Source organism: Mastigoproctus giganteus, chromosome 3, assembly GCF_048544385.1.
Source record: "Mastigoproctus giganteus isolate SK-2022 chromosome 3, ASM4854438v1, whole genome shotgun sequence".
In the NCBI taxonomy this organism is placed as follows: Eukaryota; Metazoa; Arthropoda; class Arachnida; order Uropygi; family Thelyphonidae; genus Mastigoproctus; species Mastigoproctus giganteus.
This window is the reverse complement of record NC_143577.1, coordinates 129,240,539-129,260,983: the sequence shown is the minus strand read 5'-3', so window position 1 is coordinate 129,260,983 and position 20,445 is coordinate 129,240,539. Positions and strand designations below refer to the sequence as shown.

At 38.6% G+C, this 20,445-nt stretch overlaps 1 protein-coding gene across 1 annotated transcript in view; it reads left to right on the top strand.

Moving 5' to 3' along the window:
- Positions 1-20,445, top strand: part of LOC150088267 (centrosomal P4.1-associated protein-like) — a 452,284-nt gene that overhangs the window by 247,509 nt on the left and 184,330 nt on the right. The gene's annotated exons all lie outside the window — the stretch shown is intronic.

The following is a 20,445-nucleotide window of genomic DNA, read 5'->3' as shown; positions in this document are numbered from 1 at the left end:
AGAACTGAACCTTGGGGGACACCGGCATTAGTGGAGAAGTTAGAAGACAGAGAGCCATCTACCATCACCCTCAGTGAGCGATCAGAGAGAAAACTGAATAACCAATTACTAAAAACAGTTGGCAAACTATAAGATGGAAGCTTGTTTAGAAGACCTTTATGCCAAACACGATCAAAAGCCTTGGAGATGTCAAGAGCAACTACTTGTGTTTCACCGAACCTTTCCATTGAATTAGTCCATAAATGGGTAACATAAGCCAGAATATCACCAGTGGATCGACACTGACGGAATCCATACTGGCGATCGTTGATCAGACGGAAGGTTTCTAGGTAGTTTAAGAGTTGGCGGTTAATTGATTTCTCCATTACTTTAGAAAGAGTAGAAGTAATTGCAATGGGACGATAATTGGATGGGAGGGATTTGTCACCCTTTTTAGGAACTGGCTGGATATGCGCAGATTTCCAAGCAGAAGGAAAAACACCTTTGGAATAAGAAAGTGAAAAAAGGCGGCAAAGAATAGGAGTAAGTTCAGGAGCACAGGTTTTGAGAACAAGTGGAGAAATACCATCGGGACCTGGAGTTTTCTTAGCATCAAGATTCATCAAAATCCTTCTGATATCCTTTTGACGGAAGACCACAGGAGCCATTGAATATAGCGTGTTAGGAATGGTGGGAGGTGTTTTACCAAGATCATTAATGCATGTGCTGGAAGAAAAATGGGATGCTAGCAGGTCAGCTTTATCCTTGGCTGAAGTGACAACAGAACCATCTGGTTTGGACAGAGGTGGGAGCAGAGATGGGCAAAAGTTGCGACCAATAGCTTTGGCAAGAGACCAGAATGCTCGCTGCCATTAGGGCAAGAAGCAAGTTTTCTACTCTTAGCCTGTTCAAACTCTAGTTTGGACTGATTAATAACTGCTTTACAATTGTTGCGAGCTTTGGTGTAGGCAGAAAATGAAACTGAAGTATTAGAAACAAGCCAATTACGATATGCAACATTCTTCTCTTGGACAGCCTTAGCACATTTATTGGAAAACCAAGGTTTAGATAAAGGACGAGATTTTAAAGTGGCGTGTGGGATAAAGGATTCCATTCCTGCAAGAATAATTTCACTGACACGATCTGAGCAAACGTTGACATCAGAAGTTTTGAAACAGTAATCCGACCAAGGAAAAGAAGAAAAGAAGTCTCGCAGGTCATCCCATTTTGCATTCTTGTAATGCCAAACAATACAAGGTTGGGAATAGCCATGAGATAAAGGTTCCATTGGAGAAGAAACAATCACCAAGTTGTGATCTGAAGTGCCTAAAGGACCTCTCACTTCGACCTTGTACTTAGAAGGGTTATTTGTGAGAAAAAGATCAAGCGTATTGGCTGTATGATTAGGATTGTCCGGTATTCTTGTAGGTAAATGAACAATCTGTGCTAGGTCATTAGTAATTGCAAAAGATTCAGCTTCTCGACCTGCTGGGTCGGTGTGACTAGAAAACGGAAGCCAGCTGGAGTTGTGAACGTTAAAGTCACCAAGGAAAATTTCCTCACTGTTAGGAAAGTTGGACTGGAGAAAGTCAAGTTGCAAAGAGAGGAAGTCAAAGAGCTCCAAGTGATTAATGGAGTTGGGAGAACGGTAGAGACAACAGATGAATTTGACACAATGAGGTAGAGAGATTTTAAGCCAGAGAAGATCAAAGAGAGGAGATTCCAAATTGCCAAGTCTCTGGCAGGGAATATCAGAACGGACATATGCACAAGTACCACCTTTGAGGCGAAAGGAATCATACAGCAAATAATTTGGACATCTGAGATGAGCAGTAGTTTAATCAACTGATAACTGAGATTCAGTCAGAAATAGTACATGGGGTTTGGAAGACTGCAAGTGGAAATGGACATCGTTGAGATTGGAATTGAGACCACGTATATTTGTGAAATGAATAAGGAAGTCCTTGGGAGGTTTAGATCTTTTCGCAGATAAGCTTGCTCTATTATTTCTTCCCTGTTTTTTCTTTGTATCCTTTGCCAAAGATTTTTTGTAAATGCCTTCACTTGCCTAACCTCTTTTGTGACTTGATTACAGACTAGCTTATATCTACCTTAGGCTTCTGAGTCGCCTGATAATTTATATGCATGCCATGCATTTTTCTTCTCAGCCACAAGTCTCATTAGTTCATCTGATCCATTTGGGCCTAAACCTAGAACAGTATTTCTTAATTGGAATAAAAAGGCTAGTAGCTTCCATGATTACTTTCATGAATGCTTCCCATTTAGAATTTGCTGTTGGAAACATGGTCAGTTGGTCCCACTGTATAGAATTTAAAAATCTGTGGGACCATTGTAATTCACCTTCGCAAAAGCAAAAACCCTTTTTTCTTTTCTTTTCATCCCTGATGTTAGTTATATCTTTAAGTAAATCCCACATCAGTACAATGTGATCACTGCCACCTAGTGGTTCATTTATCTGCAGATTCTTAATGCACGAAGAATCACTGCTGATAATCAAATCAAGAGTATTCCTCCCTCTAGTTGCCTTCGAAACATGCTGATGTAGAAAACGATCATCCAATAAATCCACAAAAGCCATGCTAGTGTTCGAGTGACCAAACCACAAGTTCCAGTCAGTAACTGGGGAGTTAAAATCTCCCATTATAAGACACTTTGATTCACTGGCTCACTCTATTTCTCTGTATAATTGTTCATTGTACTCATCAAAGTCATTAGGCGTATAAAAAACTCCTACCCTCATTTTTCTTTTCCAGTGCTGCTTATATCACACCAAACTGACTCAACATTGCACTGTCCATCTAGGTCAATTGGATGCACCTCCTTTGATTTTATGTGTTTCTTAACTAACAGCATAACCACTCCTCCCTTCCTATCCTGGCTATCCTTTCTATACACATTGTACTCCTCAAATTCCAATTCTGCACTGCTTATGTCTGTGTGACATCATGTCTCTGATATCCCAACAGTATCAACCTGTGATGCCTGGAGCAGCACTTCAAATTCATCAAATTTATTTACTATACTCCTAGCATTGGTGTACATGCAAGTATACATGTACCTGTTCCTACTCTTAGTTACCCTAACACAGGGCATGTATTTACTTGTTCCACTATGACTCTCAGCAGGCCTGGAAATCTCCATTCCATACATGTTCGTGTTATATGCGACATTATTCCCCTATTTATAAATCGTGTATGATTTGTGTAGTGTAAACACGTGATATACAAGGACTGACTGTACTCATCTGTACTGACTCTGTAAAACAATAGTGTTGCTCACACCGATTGATTCAGCATCTTAGATTGAACTCAAAGATTTTCGAATAGAACAAATTCAAAGTTGCTCTCTATTCAATTCCCGCCCATGTTGGAATCTCAGGAAACGTCATGCAGATTTAACTGCAAAAAATCTGGATCATGATACATACAACAATCAGTTTTTAACTTTTTCAGATTATGGAGATGTGTTTCATGACAAAAATACTTCCATTTCCTCATTACTTTAGAAGATGAACCATGCAATAAACTTTTCAGAATAGAAAAATATCTTTGTTTATGGCAACTTATTTCACGAACAAATAGGCAGGATGGCTCTGACAGAGTCATTGTCAAATTCATCAGCATCACTGTATCACTAACATTTTGCCCTTGTGTTTTATAAAAAGAGGAACATCATCCATTGGTAGAAAATAAATCTGTTTTGTATACACAGGCATTTAATACTAAAAAAATATTGTTCTTCAGATACAGAACTAATGCAGCAATTACAATATTTAAGTACTACCTTTCATGACAGAGCTCCTTCCAGCAAATGACATGTTGTTAATTCAACTATCTCACATTTCAAGGACAATCCATTTGAAATGATGGCAAAATGTCTCTACTATACCACTTGCAAAAGAAACAGATGTGTTGAGAAAATGAACATAAAACTTGTTTCTCTTCATATTCAGAATTGGGACATGGAGGTGATTATCCCGTTGTACAAGACAGTGGTCAGGCCACACCTAGAGTACTGTGTACAGGTCTAGAGGCCTCACTTTAGGAAGCATGTAGAGTTGCTAGAATGAGTACAAAAAAGGGCAACAAGATTGGTGAGGGGAACAAAGGGGTGCTCTTACCAAGAAAGGCTTAAATTCTGCAAATTGCATTGCCTGGAGAGTAGACCCCCGTGACGTTGAACCTACTGAACGGCATGCTTCCTCTTGCTCAGATTAAGAACCTGAGCGGGCATAGATTCAAATTGAGGAAAGACATTTGTGGAATAGATGTGTGGAAATTTGCCTTTAGCCAGCAGGTGGTTGATTCGGGGAACAGACTTCCATCTTTTGTTGTAGACGTTGTTAGCCTAAATAGCCTAAGTAATGGAGAAATCAATTCCAACCGCCAACTCTTAACTACCTAGAAACCTTCCATCTCATCAACAATCGCAAGTATAGATTCCGTCAGTGTCGATCCACTGGTGATGTTCTGGCTTATGTTACCCATTTATGGACTAATTCAATGGAAAGTTCAGTGAAACGCAAGTAGTTGCTCTTGACATCTCGAAGGCTTTCGATCACGTTTGGCATAAAGGTCTTCTAAACAAGCTTCCATCTTATGGTTTCCCAACTGTTTTTAGTAATTGGTTATCCATTTTTCTCTCTGATCGCTCACTGAGGGTGATGGTAGCTGGCTCTCTGTCTTCTAACTTATGCACTAATGCCGGTGTCCCCCAAGGTTCAGTTCTTTCCCCCACTCTTTTCCTCTTGTATATTAATGACTTTCTTCCATTGACTGAAAATCCTATCCATAGTTTTGCCAATGATAGCACATTGCATTCCACTTTCCATTTTGAAAACCTTGTCCTGTTTAATCAGCTTCAACTTCTCGAAAATCTGCTACCAATTCCTTAAATGCCAATCTTCAGGTAATTCTCCAGTAGGGCAAAGACAACTTAGTTGATTTCAACCCTTCTAAAACTCAGTCTTGTCTTATATCTCGCAAAAAGGATTCTTCTGCTCCTATGCTTATCTTAAGTGACACTCCGATTTCTAGGCAAAATGATATATCTCTTTTGGGGATTACCCTGACTTCTAATCTCTCTTGGTACAAGCACATTACAAATATTGCTTCCTCTGCATCTAAAAAACTTGGTTTTCTCTTTCGCTCTCGGCGTTACTTTTCTTCCTAACAGCTGCTCACTCTGTATAAATCGCAAATTCGCCCTGCCATGGAATAGTGTTCCCACATCTGGGGTGGTGCCCCCAAAGCCTCTCTCAGGCTTCTTTATTCCATTCAGAAGTGGGCGCAGTTAGGTTAATTTATGATTTATCTCTAACAGAGTCTCTCCACTCGCTGTCCCGTAGATGTACTGTTTCTGCTGCATGCCTCTTCTACAGATACTTCCATGGGCACTGTTCTGAATTGGGTTGCATAATTCATGCTCTCTCTTTTAAAACAGTCCATACACGTGCCACTGCCAGCCAACATCCATTTACTGTCCAACTTCAAAACTCACAGAACCAACTTTTCATCTTCCTCGTTTATTCAGCTGCTGTTTTCTGGAACAACCTTCCTTCATACGTATTTCCTGAAAATTACAGTCTACAGAAGTTCAAGTCCAATATCAACAAATATCTTCTCTCATCTTCTCAACCTCCAACCCAAGCAAGGTACTAAGTACTATAGGTTCTAATACCTTTTGTGTTTGGGGTTTACATAAAAAAAAAAAAAAAAACACATTTGGAACGAATGGAGGTGTGAAATGGGAGGTTTTTTTTTTTTTTTTTTTTTTTGCTGATGCTGCATAAGCTTGCTTTCTTGCATTGTATGCCTCTGCTAATGCTAATTGAGACCAGTGTTTCACAATCCCTTGAAAATCTACCTGTTGAAAAAAGCTTAAATAATATAATGTATCGTATCAGTTGATAAGTGATCTGGCTAAATATATGGGTTCAACTTCTTGCATTTCTAATATGCTGTATTCGTTCATTTGAATATGGCCTCTGTAATGCATCACGATAAATGGGTTTTTATATTATAAGTAGTAGTAGTGGTAAATGATGTAAAAAATGAGGTGATTCATCATCATAACAAAAAAATGAGGCCCCCCATCCCTGCTAGCAAAATTCCTGTACAACGTTGACCCCATGAGCTTCTCTGGTTCTGTCTGCACTAGTTGGAAAACTTCAAATTTTACTACAAAATTACCTCCGGTCTTTTTCATTCTCCACTACCATGAGTGCAATATCACACATTTGGTATGGCACTCTGTAGTTACTGCCACCCATATCCAGTACTTTGATTTTTATTGATGTTAAACTTCAGTTGCCACTACTCAACCCATCGGCCCAACTTTTCTAGATCCTGTTGCAGTAGTGTACTGTCATTAACAAACCTTCCAACCTTCTTATCATCTGCAAACTTAGACATTAACACTGATATCCTTTCATCAGTATTATTGATAAATATAGAAAACGACAATTGGTGCAATGCTGTACACTGGGAGACTCCACTAATAATATTAATCCAAAAAGGCAATGTCCATTTATTTCCACTCTGTCTTCTCTCACTAAATGGTCCTTGAGGTTTTCACAGACATTCTCTCAGATATGCCAGACAAGCTGTACTTGCTACCTGGCAGTCTAAAACGCTGATGGAACTGATATTCGGGTGAGACTCAAGTCAAGTGGACCCAATTTTGGCGAAGTCCGGACAGTCTGTGACAGCCAAATCCTCTGATTGCACCTTCACGATGGTGGGACTGTTAGTAATCCTGGGTATAACCTCCATGCACTAGTACATGGTGGGTGACCACCTAGGTGTGAACCAACGTAAGCAGGGATCGAGGTGTGGCCCCCACACCACATGGAGGAACGCCGCCCCTCTATGTTACCAGGCAGTACTAGGTGGTAGACGACTCTCATCAACCGGTGAAATACCACCACTTTGCTTATTGGAGGCTTGAAGTGGCGGAAACCATGTTTAGTCTCTAGAGCTAAGTTCCGGTCAACCCTTCCCTATCTCTTCCATCATGCAGTATGATTGATGACTTTTGAGGTTATGATGAACGTCGTGCCGAGATCCAATATTCCTTACATTTCGATGGTACAGCTCTAAAATGGTGTTGACAGGCCAGCCGCTAGTTAGTACACCAGACTGAACCTATTGGTAACTCTCTAGGAAGCTTCCGGATAAGCTAGTGTATAATCTTGCTACCTCTACTCTGCCAGATAGTGACTGGAGGGAGTCCGAGTAGTGTGTGTATGCGGGGAGCATTGTCGAGGCCACGTTATGTCAAGGATCTGGGTATATTCTTACCACGTGTACGCCATATCCAAAAATTTCATTACTTCATACAGCATGTCCCACCTACTTTTTCTTAATATTGAATACACCATGAATTGTCAAACTAATAGAGCAAGCTTATCTGCGAAAAGGTGTAAATCTCCGAAGGACTTCCTAATTCATTTCACAAATATACTTGGTCTCAATTCTAATCTCAACGATGTCCATTTCCACTTGCAGTCTGCCAAACCTCATGTACTTTTTCTGACAGATTCTCAGTTATCGGTTGATCCATCTACTGCTCATCTCAGATGCCCAAATTATTCGCTGTATGATTCCTTTCGCCTCAAAGGTGGTACTTGTGCATATGTCCGTTCTGATATTCCCTGTCAGAGACTTGGCAATTTGGAATCTCCTCTCTTTGATCTTCTCTGGCTTAAAATCTCTCTACCTCATTGTGTCAAATTCATCTGTTGTCTCTACTGTTCTCCCAACTCCACTAATCACGTGGAGCTCTTTGACTTCCTCTCTTTGCAACTTGACTTTCTCCAGTCCAACTTTCCTAACAGTGAAGCAATTTTCCTTGGTGATTTTAATGTTCACAACTCCAGCTGGCTTCCGTATTTTAGTCACACTGACCCAGCAGGTCGAGATGCTGAGGCTTTTGCAATTACTAATGACCTAACACAGATTGTTCATTTACCTACAAGAATACTGGACAATCCTAATCATACAGCCAATTTCTCTTGATCTTTTTCTAACAAACAACCCTTCTAAGTACACGGTCAAAGTGAGAGGTCCTTTAGGCACTTCAGATCACAACTTGGTGATTGTCTCTTCTCCAATGGAACCTTTATCTCATGGCTATTCCCAACCATGTGTTGTTTGGCATTACAAGAATGCAAAATGGGATGACGTGCGAGACTTCTTTTCCTTGGTCGGATTACTGTTTCAAAACTTCTGATGTCAATGTTTGCTCAGATCGTGTCAGTGAAATTATTCTTGCAGGAATGGAATCCTTTATCCCACACTCCACTTTAAAATCTCGTCCTTTATCTAAACCTTGGTTTTTCAATAAATGTGCTAAGGCTGTCCAAGAGAAGAACGTTGCATATCATAAATGGCTTGTTTCTAATTCTTCAGTTTCATTTTCTGCCTACACCAAAGCTCGCAACAATTGTGAAGCAGTTATTAATCAGTCCAAACTAGAGTTTGAACAGGCTAAGAGTAGAAAACTTGCTTCTTGCCCTAATGGTAGCCGAGCATTCTGGTCTCTTGCCAAAGCTATTGGCCATCTTTGCCCAATAGCTATTTTTTCCCCATCTTTGCTCCCACCTCTGTCCAAACCAGATGGTTCTGTTGCCACTTCAGCCAAGGATAAAGCTGACCTGCTAGCATCCCATTTTTCTTCCAGCTCATGTATTAATGATCTTGGTAAAACACCTCCCACCATTCCCAACACGCTCCATTCAGTGCCTCCTGTGGTCTTCCGTCAAAAGGATATCAGAAGGATTTTGATGAATCTTGATGCTAAGAAAGCTCGAGGTCCTGATGGTATTTCTCCACCTGTGCTCCTAAACTTACTCCTATTCTTTGCCGCCTTTTTTCAATTTCTTATTCCAAAGGTGTTTTTCCTTCTGCTTGGAAATTTGCTGATATCCAGCCAGTTCCAAAAAGGGTGACAAATCCCTCCCATCCAATTATCGTCCCATTGCAATTACTTCTACTCTTTCTAAAGTAATGGAGAAATCAATTAACCGCCAACTCTTAAACTACCTAGAAACCTTCCGTATGATCAACGATCACCAGTATGGATTCCGTCAGTGTCAATCCACTGGAGATATTCTGGCTTATGTTACCCATTTATGGACTAATTCAATGGAAAGGTTCGGTGAAACACAAGTAGTTGCTCATGACATCTCAAAGGCTTTTGATCATGTTTGGCATAAAGGTCTTCTGAACAAGCTTCCATCTTATGGTTTGCCAACTGTTTTTAGTAATTGGTTATCCAGTTTTCTCTCTGATCGCTCACTGAGGGTGATGGTAGATGGCCCTCTGTCTTCTAACTTCTCCACTAATGCCGGTGTCCCCCAAGGTTCAGTTCTTTCCCCCACTCTTTTCCTCTTGTATATCAGTGACCTTCCATTGACTTTAAATCCTATCCATAGTTTTGCCGATGATAGCACATTGCATTCCACTTTCCATTTTGAAAACCTTGTCCTGTTTAATCAGCTTCAACTTCTCGAAAATCTCCTACCAATTCCTTAAATGCCGATCTTCAGGTAATTCTCCAGTAGGGCAAAGACAGCTTAGTTGATTTCAACCCTTCTAAAACTCAGTCTTGTCTTATATCTCGCAAAAAGGATTCTTCTGCTCCTATGCTTATCTTAAGTGACAGTCCGATTTCTAGGCAAAATGATATATCTCTTTTGGGGATTACCCTGACTTCTAATCTCTCTTGGCACAAGCACATTACAAATATTGCTTCCTCTGCATCTAAAAAACTTGGTTTTCTCTTTCGCTGTCAGCGTCTTCCAAACAGCTGCTCACTCTGTATAAATCGCAAATCCGCCCTGCCATGGAATATTGTTCCCACATCTGGGGTGGTGCCCCCAAAACCTCTCTCAGGCTTCTTGATTCCATTCAGAAGAGGGCAGTTAGGTTAATTAATGATTCATCTCTAACAGAGTCTCTCCACTCGCTGTCTCATAGACGCACTGTTTCTGCTGCATGCCTCTTCTACAGATACTTCTATGGGCGCTGTTCTTCTGAATTAGCTTCTATAATTACCGCTCTCTCTTTCAAAACAGTCTGAACACGTGCCGCCAACATCCATTTACTGTCCAACTTCAAACCCACAGAACCAACTTTTCATCTTCCTCATTTATTCATTCAACTGCCGTTTTCTGGAACAACCTTCCTTCATACGTATTTCCTGAAAATTACAATCTACAGAAGTTCAGTCCAATGTCAGCAAATATCTTCTTTTGTCTTCTTAACCTCAAACCCAAGCACGGTACTAAGTACTATAGGCTCTAATACCTCTCGTGTTTGGGGTTCACATTAAAAAAAAAAAAAAAAAAACACGGTACCTTTATCCACAGCAGTAACTTGCCCTTATGTCATGCCAAACTGGCTCAACATTGCACTGTCCGCCCATGGTAACTGAATGCACTGCCTTTGTTTTAATGCGTTTCTTAACTAACATCATAACCCCTCCTCACTTCTCTATCCTTTCTGTACCCCTTGTATGCCCCAAATTCCAGTTCTTACTTCCTTTATCTCTGTGACACCATGTCTCTGATATCCCAACAATATCTGCCTTTGATGCCTTAATAAGCTCTCTAAATTTATCAGATTTATTTATTATACTCCTATATTGAATTTCATGCAAGTATACATGTGGCTATTCTTACTCTTATTACCATGATGACTCCCAACAGTTCTTGAAATCCTCAGACCTTGTTTTCAAGGCTGCTGCTGGTTCCAATAGAAGCAGTGCAAGAATCACTTTCACTTCTGCCTACGGCTACTGTTAATCTATACTTCTGTGAATCTCTTGAAGCTTACAGTTTTCCAACCCACCTAACACTGCCTCGATAGCATCAGCAAATATTCTTGTGCCCTTTCGATTTAAGTATGTCCCAAAACCTGTTAAAATGCACACACCGCACTTAGATAAATTCTGCCACTTGAGCCTTGAATCATCTCTCCAGGGCCAAATTGATCGAGGATGGTCTCATTATATACTCCCTTCTCTCGTGTCTGGACAAAATTGCAGACACTTTCAGATTTAACTGAAACTCAAGACTTTTTTTTTCAACATTGACCTGTATTTGTTAAGTATGTCCTCAGATCTCCTACTCTCAGTGTCATTAGGCAAATGTGTACAACAAATTATGATTTGTGCTATTACCAGCTAGTTTAAAAAAAAATTTACCTTCGGTCCAAAAAATATTAAGTAAATAATTTGATTAGTAATTCTAAAATAAATATTGTAATGTCATTGTTATGTCGTTTTTTCACTTAAAATGTCAAAAAAGAATATTTTTTTGTTGTGTCACCTATATGTGGCCTAAGTGGCCCAATAGCTTATTTTATTTCTTGAGAAGCCATGTCGACCACATACGTGTGATGCTACTGTGGCACATATGAAGGACGTTTGTGATTAATTTATTGCATGCTCGTAAAAAAAAAAAAAAAATGGAATTATTGTTCTAAAGTTGTGAGATGCTCGAGATGTGAGACTAGGGATAACAAAGCATGCTCCCAGAAATGGTTGATTAGACCCTCCACCAGTAAAGGAAGATGAAAAGAAGCCAAACAAAAACCGCTTCCTATTCTAGCATATAATAAAGGAAAAGCAGGCATTGATCTGTCGAACCAAATGGGCCCATATGCCACAACACTAAGAAAGGGGATAAAGTGGTGTAGCAAATTAGAAATAGAGTATATACAGCCACTCTCCAACTTCCATAACCGTTGCATTCCACGGAACTCTACGTAAGTCAGAATTTTCCTAAATGCTTATGCAGAATTCGTAAATTTGATCGAAGTAAAAAAAGAAATGTTCTACTCACATGTAAATAGAATTGTTTATTAAATTTTTTTCTGTGATGCACAGGAAAAATTACAAAGTGTGCAAAATTACAAAAATTTCAAATTTATAAAATTACAAAATGGGAGAGGAAACAGGCATAATGTAAGAAAGGCTTACCTTTCGAGCATCATTGCCAGAATTAACCCTCCTGCTGATAAGCACACCATTCCGGAAGTTGAGGGCTGTGGAGATTTAGAAGGGGTTTTTTTTCAAACACATCACAAAATTTCTCTGCAACTGCAGAATCAGCAAAGGAGACTTCACTACATACTTTAATTGTTTGTTATTTGGTTTTTAGGACCATTAGCAACTAAGACCATATTGCTCCAGAGATATGCGGTGGTCATTCCCTGACCTATCCGCATCTTCCATATTTGGTGGTCATGGGCTCGAACCCTGGTCTAATCAAGAAGTGTGTGCTAAGCACTGCTGCTCCTGCCCACCTGGCTATGGAGGCGCTACATACTTTAATGGGCGCCTCCGTAGCCAGGTGGGAAGGAGCAGCAGTGCGTAGCACACGCTTCTTGATTAGACCGGGGTTCGAGCCCGTCACCACCAAATACGGAGGATGCGGAAAGGTTAAGGAATGACCACCGCATATCCTGGAGCAATATGGCCTTAGTTGCTAATGCTCCTAAAAACTAAAAAACAACAACAACATACTTTAATGTTTTGGAAACTAGCACGATGCTTGAACCTATTAAACCACCCATTGCTTGCCATGAACTTGGCTTGGGGTTCGCCGTACTTATCCTTAATATCTTTATAAATAGTTCTTCCTTTTGCTGCCCACAGAAATTTGACTACAGATGAATTTCTGTAGGCAAATATTTTAAAACTTGAACTACATTAAAAATAAATCAATAAATCGTCTGAACAATGTGTGTCTCAGCATATTTAAAGATGAAGATTACAGCATACTTACCTGATGTTGAGAGGCTCCTCAAGAAGTTCGGCAGCAAAAGTCACATTTATTCATACCTAATTGGGTGTTTGTTTTTTTAGTATTAATAAATAATATTTCAAAAAATATATTTTTTGATAAAACACCTTCCCTCTCAATTCCATTCCTGAAAAAACTCCCCTACCTCCCAGCTTGAGCTGAGGAGCGACTCTTCGGATTCTCCTGTTTTTTAATAACAGCAAAAATTGCTCTTCACTCAAAAAGGTTGCCGACCCCAGTGTTATTGGATTCACATTACAATATTTTCATGATACCTCCATTTATTCCTAGAGGATGCAAAATACGTTTCCAAGATTTTTATAAGTTTGCACTGGCCGGCAAAACTTGCGTAAAATTCGAATTTCCATAAGTTGAGTATTATGTAAGCCGGGGAGTGGATGTATATGTATATATATATATCCAACCCGTGTGTGTGTGTGTGTGTGTGTGTGTGTGTGTGTGTGTGTGTGTGTGTGTGTGTGTGTGTGTGTGTGTGTGTGTGTGTGTGTGTGTGTGTGTGTGTGTGTGTGTGTTAAATAATGGCTTAGCAGAAAAAGGAAAATAACAAAGTTATAGTATGTCAAATGCTCCATCTTTTTTCCCCCTTCCCCTCCCTTAGAATTTACCATTTCCTTGTCTATACTTTTTCATGCACTTCACATACATTTGTATTAGATTTCACATTACACTTTTTTAAATTTGTATATACAGTGGAACTTCTCTATTACGAACTTCTATTTAACGAAGTTCTCTATATTACAAATTTTTTCGCAAAAAATTGCACCTTGAAACGAAATTACATGTAAAATTAACCCCATATAACGAAGTGTTAGTCTCTCTATAACGAATTTTTAAAAAAATTAGTAAAAGCATTTTTGAAGATTTTTAAGCATTTACTGCTAAACAGCCACCCAAATATACTGCCTCCTTCCTTCCGAAATTGTGCATTAGCATCTGGAATTAAAGAATAATCCTTTTAGTAAACATTTATGGCCATTGACGCTCGTAGGAGGGTCTTTGTTTCATTTTTGTTACAGTTATTAAACCAAATGGGTTTTCTTAAAAGTGATCGTAAACTTTACAGTAAATAGGGTAGATTTGTAAATTGATGTTGTCTCAAGGGAAAACGAAATTCGCTGCGGTAAACCTTTAGAATGCTGCTGCGGCGGCAATACATAGAATGCTACCATAGTCGGTTGTTAGTAACGCCTACTGAGTGACATTCGCTTCTCACCTCAACTGTACCATGTGACCTTCATGTCAATCATTATATGATATGTCCGTTCTCGTCTAACTGGACTCCCAGTAGATGGTATTCACGATTTTTTTTTTTTTTTTTTTTTTGTTTTACTTCGTTCATCATCAATCACATAGGCTATATGCTCTTGTATTTTTTATTATTTTTTCTGAAAAGTAACATACAGCATACATTAATCATAAATTTTCTTTCGTGTATATATGAATGAAAGCAGAATAAAAGAAATTCACAAAGTCGTATATTTCTTCAAAGTGAGAGAGATACTGTTGAATTGGCAAGGGAACGTCATTGAGTAGACGGTACCTATACTAGCAATTTACTATATGGCCAGCACAGTGAAGTTTGCGGTGTACGTATCGGCAAGATCTGCAGCCAGTAATTTTTACAATTGCGGAAACAATGTCGAAGAGAAAGTGTTTAAGTATTAACGATAAAGCAAAGATTATGATATTGACCAGGGTTTTAAGAAAAAAGATGTTGCGGAGAAATATGGCATATCTGCAACCAGTTTATCTACGATTTTTAAAAAAATCAAGAATCAGTTTTAAATGCAATTGAAGGAGATGCAGACAAGAAGCGAATTAAGTTGTGCATATATGAAGATGTTGATAAAGCTGTTCTGAAATGGGTGCAAATGATACGTGAAAAGAATATCTCAATATCGGGCCTAATAATTAAGCAACAAACTCTGAAATTTGCACAGTCCCTTGGACATACAGAATTTAATGCGAGCACTGGGTGGCTAGATAAATTTAAGAAGCGCCACAGAATTGTGGAACAGGTTATTTGTGGAGAAAGTGTTAATGTAAGCGAAGAAGATTGCAACAGTTGGAGGAACAATACCTTAAAGAAGATTTTGGAAGAAAATGAGCGTAAGGATGTTTTTAATGCTGACAAAATGGGTTTATTCTTTAAATGTTTACCAAATAGAACACTTGCTTTTAAGGATGATAAATGTTTTGGTGGAAAACAAAGCAATGAAAGAATCACTCTGCTAGTTGGAGCAAATATGACAGGAAGTGAAAAATTAAGACTTTTAGTCATCGGAATATCAAAAAACCCAAGATGTTTTAGAGGCACAAAATCTTTGGAAGTTAATTACATTAATAAAATTAATAAAAAAGCATGGATGACAAGTGATATTTTTGAAGAATGGATATTAAAACTAGACAAGCGTATAACAAAAGAAAAAAGGAAAATTGTGTTGGCAACTAACAACTGTCTGGCACATCCTGCCAATATTTCTGCCAAACTTAAAAGTGCGAAGTTGTTTTTACCACCAAACGTAACGTCAAAACTCCAGCCAATGGACCAAGGCCTTATTAAAAATTTTAAATTTCATTATCGAAAGAGAATAATAATGAAGATTGTCAATGCGTTATCAGAAAATAGAAACTTGGAGGTTACAGTTAACCTTAGAGATTGCATCTCTGATCTGGCAAAAGTTTGGACAAACGATGTCACTGAATACACTATTCAAAATTGTTTTTCGAAAGTGGGATTTGCATTGAATACAGAAGTCGAACAACGACTGGACGAACAAGATGAACTGCCCCTTTCACAACTGAAAAACTTTTGGACATTATTAGAATCGTCTGTAAACATCGAAAATGAAATAACACTGGATAGTTATGCTTATGTAGATCACAGCAGAACATTCAAATGAAGATGAAATACTGCTGAACAGTGTTAGACGCGACCATGATCACGAAGAAATTAACGATGACGCTGAAGACGCATCAGAAGAACCCATAGAAAAGCCAACTCGCGAAGGAATGATTAACGCTTTTAAAACGGTTCGTATGGGTCTACAGTTTTGTTAAAAATGTTCCTGATAATGTTTTTAATGCTCTGAAGAAATGTGAGGTTTTTCTTTGAGAATCAGACAATTTTTTAATTGTACTGTGCAAACGAAAATAACAGATTTTTTTAATTTGTGATACTTACCGGTGAAAATTGTGTAAACATAATTTAAATAAGTATGTTTTTGAAATAAAATACATTAAAAATAAACATAGATTCATTTTTATTTTCTAATTAGATAACAATTTCTAATAAAAAAGATATTCTCCCTATAACGAAATTTCTCTCTAACGAATTTTTTCACTGGATTTATCTGATTCATTATAGCAAAGTTCGATTGTATTTGTATTTATTTTAATTTACATGTTTTATGCTGCGTAGGGACTACCTTGTCTAGTAGTATTACAATAAAAGGCTGTATATTTGCACCCCTTTTTCTAATACTACAATCAAGTTTCGAAACGCAGTGGTTGATACATGGTCAGGAGTAGTACCCTGATGAATTTCCTGGCTTATGCATCATATTTTCATCTACTATATTCAGATTATACATATTTCCCATCCCCTGATTTGACCACTTGCTAAAATTGCCCTCCCATATCTGAATATAATGTTATTTATTTATTTACTTGTATATTCCTTTTTTTTTTTTTTTTACTATCCCTAAACTTCTCTTAGTTCTGGCATCTTGTGGACTTTTCATTTCCATTTTCACAGACACTATTTATTCTACAAACCACAAATTATTTATACAGGGTGTCTCTGTCTCAAAAATATTGGTACAAACGTTTAGGGGAGGTAGGTAACATCTAAAGGAATGAGAATCGCATAGGAACCCATAACCGGAAACGTCACAGTAAAGTAGTAGCAGAAGCACAAGAAGCAGAAATGACACAAGACAGTAATTAGTGGCAAACATTTATTTGACATAATATTAACAATGGAGTACGAGATGGATGCATTTCATTATGTCACAACAGATGCTCGAAGGTTCCACCATGAGACGTGATGCATGCGTGACATCGACGCGGCATGGATTGATTGGCGGACACGGTCGAACACACCTAGAGTTTCTTTAACAGTAGCATCAGCGCAGTCGAGTCTCGCCACAAGATCCATTTCCGTCTCCACAAGCGATTCATACACGATAGATTTGAGGGGCCCCCACAGAAAGAAATCAAGGCTTGATAAATCGGTTGAGCGTGGGGCCAGGCAACGGGTCCACCATGGCCAATCCATCGATGCCCAAAACGCCTGTTCAAATGGTCACGAACACACCTTCCATAATGAGCAAGTGCCCTTTCATGTTGAAACCAAATGTTGCGTCTCACATTTGCTGGAACATCGTCAAGTAACCCTGGTAGAACTTGTTCAAGAAAGATCCGATATTTAGCGGAGTTCATGCGAGATGGTAACAGTTATGGGCCGACTAAGCAGTCACCGACCATACCTACCCACAAATTTATTGCGAAGCGATGTTGTGCTGCATGGGGGGGGCGCACACCGTGTGGGCCCTCTGCTAATCCATACACTAGGTTCAAGTCTGCCAGCTCACAGTTTGTGTATCGATGCATGCTCTTCGTGTGGCGACTACTGCTTGAATGAGTAAACCACAAATTTTCCCTCTCGCGAACTGATGAACAGCGCCATGTACCGACTAACTGTGACGTTTCCGGTTATGGGTTCCTATGCGATTCACATTCCTTTAGATGTTACCTACCTCCCCTAAACGTTTGTACCAATATTTTCGAGACACCCTGTATATATATATGTATATACACACAGCCACTCCCCGATTAGCGTAAGGGTTGTGTTCTGTGGAATGTTATGTAAGTTGAATTTCCCTAAATAAGCATTTAGGGAAATTCTGCGCTTGTAACTATGCGCACTGAATTTGATAGAAGTAAACTGAAGTTTAACATTGACAAACATAAAGTACTGCATATGGGAAGCAGTAACCCCAGAGTAACGTATCAATTGTGTGGTACTACACTGACAGTGGTAGAGAATGAAAAGGACCTGGGGGTAATTGTGTAGGCAGATATGAAGTTTTCTGAGCAGGGCAGACAATCTGCAAGAGTAGCTCATGGTGTCTTGTCAATGATAGACAGGAAGTTTTCTAGTAGGGTTAAGGAGGTAATTATCCCCTTCTATAAGGCAATTTGGTCAGGCGACACCTTTAGTACTGTATACAGGTCTGGAGGCCTCATTTTAAGAAGGATGTAGAGCTGTTGGAACGAGTACAGAGAAGGGCAACAAGATTAGTGAATGGAACAAAGGGGTGCTCTTATGAAGAAAGGCTTATGTTTTGTAAATTACAGTGTCTGGAAACTGTAAGGTGATCAGTCACATCATCTGCAAGGTGATCTGATTGAAGTGTATAAAGCCTTGAATGGTCCTTCCTCTTGCTCAGAATAATCGCCTGAGTGGGCATAAATTCAAATTGATTTCTGGAACAAACTTGCATCTGTCATTGTAAAAGTTGATGGCTTAAACAGATTCAAGGTAGAACTGGACAAACATTTGGAGTGAGTGAATGGGTGAAATGAGAAGGGTGCGTGTTTTTTTTTTTTTTTTTTTTTGGCTGATACTATATAAGCTTACTTTCTTGCATCATGTGCCCTTGCTAATGCTAAGTATTAGAAAGAAAGAATATGATAGGAAGAACATCCTTCCTCACATAAAGCAACAATAGCACTCTTCCTTTTTGGCGTCAACTGCATGTAACTCTTCATCCTGACACAATGAAGGAATGACTGCAACTCTTGCAGAGCATGCTGATATAGCTGAAAGTGACAGCTGATGCAATATTACATCATCACCTACGCGTGTCAATCTTATCTGATGCCATCTGCAAAAATTTTGCCATATACTTATGTTATTCGGATGACAATTACAGTTTTAAGGTGTGATGCACTTTCTTTGAATGCCATTATATACAAAACAATAGTGGGACCACAACAATGGTCAGGCCACACCTTAAGTACAGCTAACCCGGATATAACACTGTAGTTTGGTTCCTACAAAATCTCGTGTAATACAGGACTAAGAACCAGTACAAAAAGTGGGGTTACGTTCCAAAAGCTAGCAAAAATACTCCATTTTTTTTTTTGTAACTATCGAAAACTTAATTTTTATAGTAGTAATAACTTAATATTTTAACTTTATTTTTACAGTAGTAGTAACTTAAATAGTATTAACTGAAGAAACGTCTTACCTTACAAACTGTGATACTTATATGTCAGATAATGTATGTTCATTTTATTTTCTTCCTCTTCATCGCTGCTAAGCACAATCTCTTCTGCAGAATCTAGATTTTGTGTACCTTCTGCTATGTTTAAAAGTCATGAACTGCACTCTTCCAAGTCACAATTAATTTTTTATAATCTCAAACAAGCTCTGGTTCAGTAGCACAGAACCTATCCCAAGGATCTCCCAACAAAATACAGTGAACCCGCGGGGAGTTCACTGTATTTTCACGTATCATTTAAAGCGGGTTTAAATGATACGTGAAAATCAGAAGAATATTTTCCAGTTAGCAAAATAAAAATAAATTTACGCTTACATATATAGCTTAATTAATATGTACTGTAATATGTACATACTAATTAATATTTTTGTTCACTGACTTTTTTTTTTTTTTTTTTTTTTGGTTGTAAAATTTAAAATAGTAAAAATAATAAGCAATTAATAACAAGGAATATGGCATGCACAAGTTGCAACAAACACAATACGGAGTAATGAGTTTCTGAAAATTTATTTATGTTTTTTTATAAGATTGAAGATTTCATGGAATGGGAAACACATTTCACCAAAATAACGTGAAAACCCACAGAATTCCAGCTGTCGGTAATATAGCAAATGCAAGAAGATTGAGTTTACTACCTGCTAATTACACTCACTGAAAAGACCAATATATACCGGAAACTGCAAATTGTTTTTATTGTTTTATGGTAGTAACCTCCAGAAATGTGCTTTAGAAAAATGCCACGAAGGCGATAATGACTAGCGTGTCAACAGCAGGGTTCACAAAAAGGAATGGAAACGTTGAAAATCATATCTTACATAATAGTGGAGGTTTTCCCACCACAAAAGCTCAAAAATGCCGTGCGAGATTTCTAGCAATTCTCAAACTGTGTTACAGTGAAACATTATCATATAAGTATCATGTTGTGCGAGGATTGACACAATTCTCAAACTGTGTTAGAGAAAAACCCTTTTGTAGAAGTAGCGTGTTATGCGGGGGTTGCCTATACTGCATACAGGTCTGGAGACCTCGTTTTAGGAATGATGTTGATTTGGTTGAGCATGTACAGAGAACGGCAACAAGATTGGTGAGAGGAACGAAGGGGTTCTATTACCAAGAGAGGCTTCAGTTCTCCCAAATGCGATGGCTTGAAACTAGGCACCTACGAGGTCATCCGATTGAGGTGTATAAGGCCTTGAATGGGTTTAGAATGCTGATTCTGATTTGATTCTTCCGCTTACTCAGGTTGCAAAAGATTCTAGTAATTTAATTATGTTTTTTATGTGGTTGAAGATTTCAGTGAAGGGGGAACACATTTCACCTTAA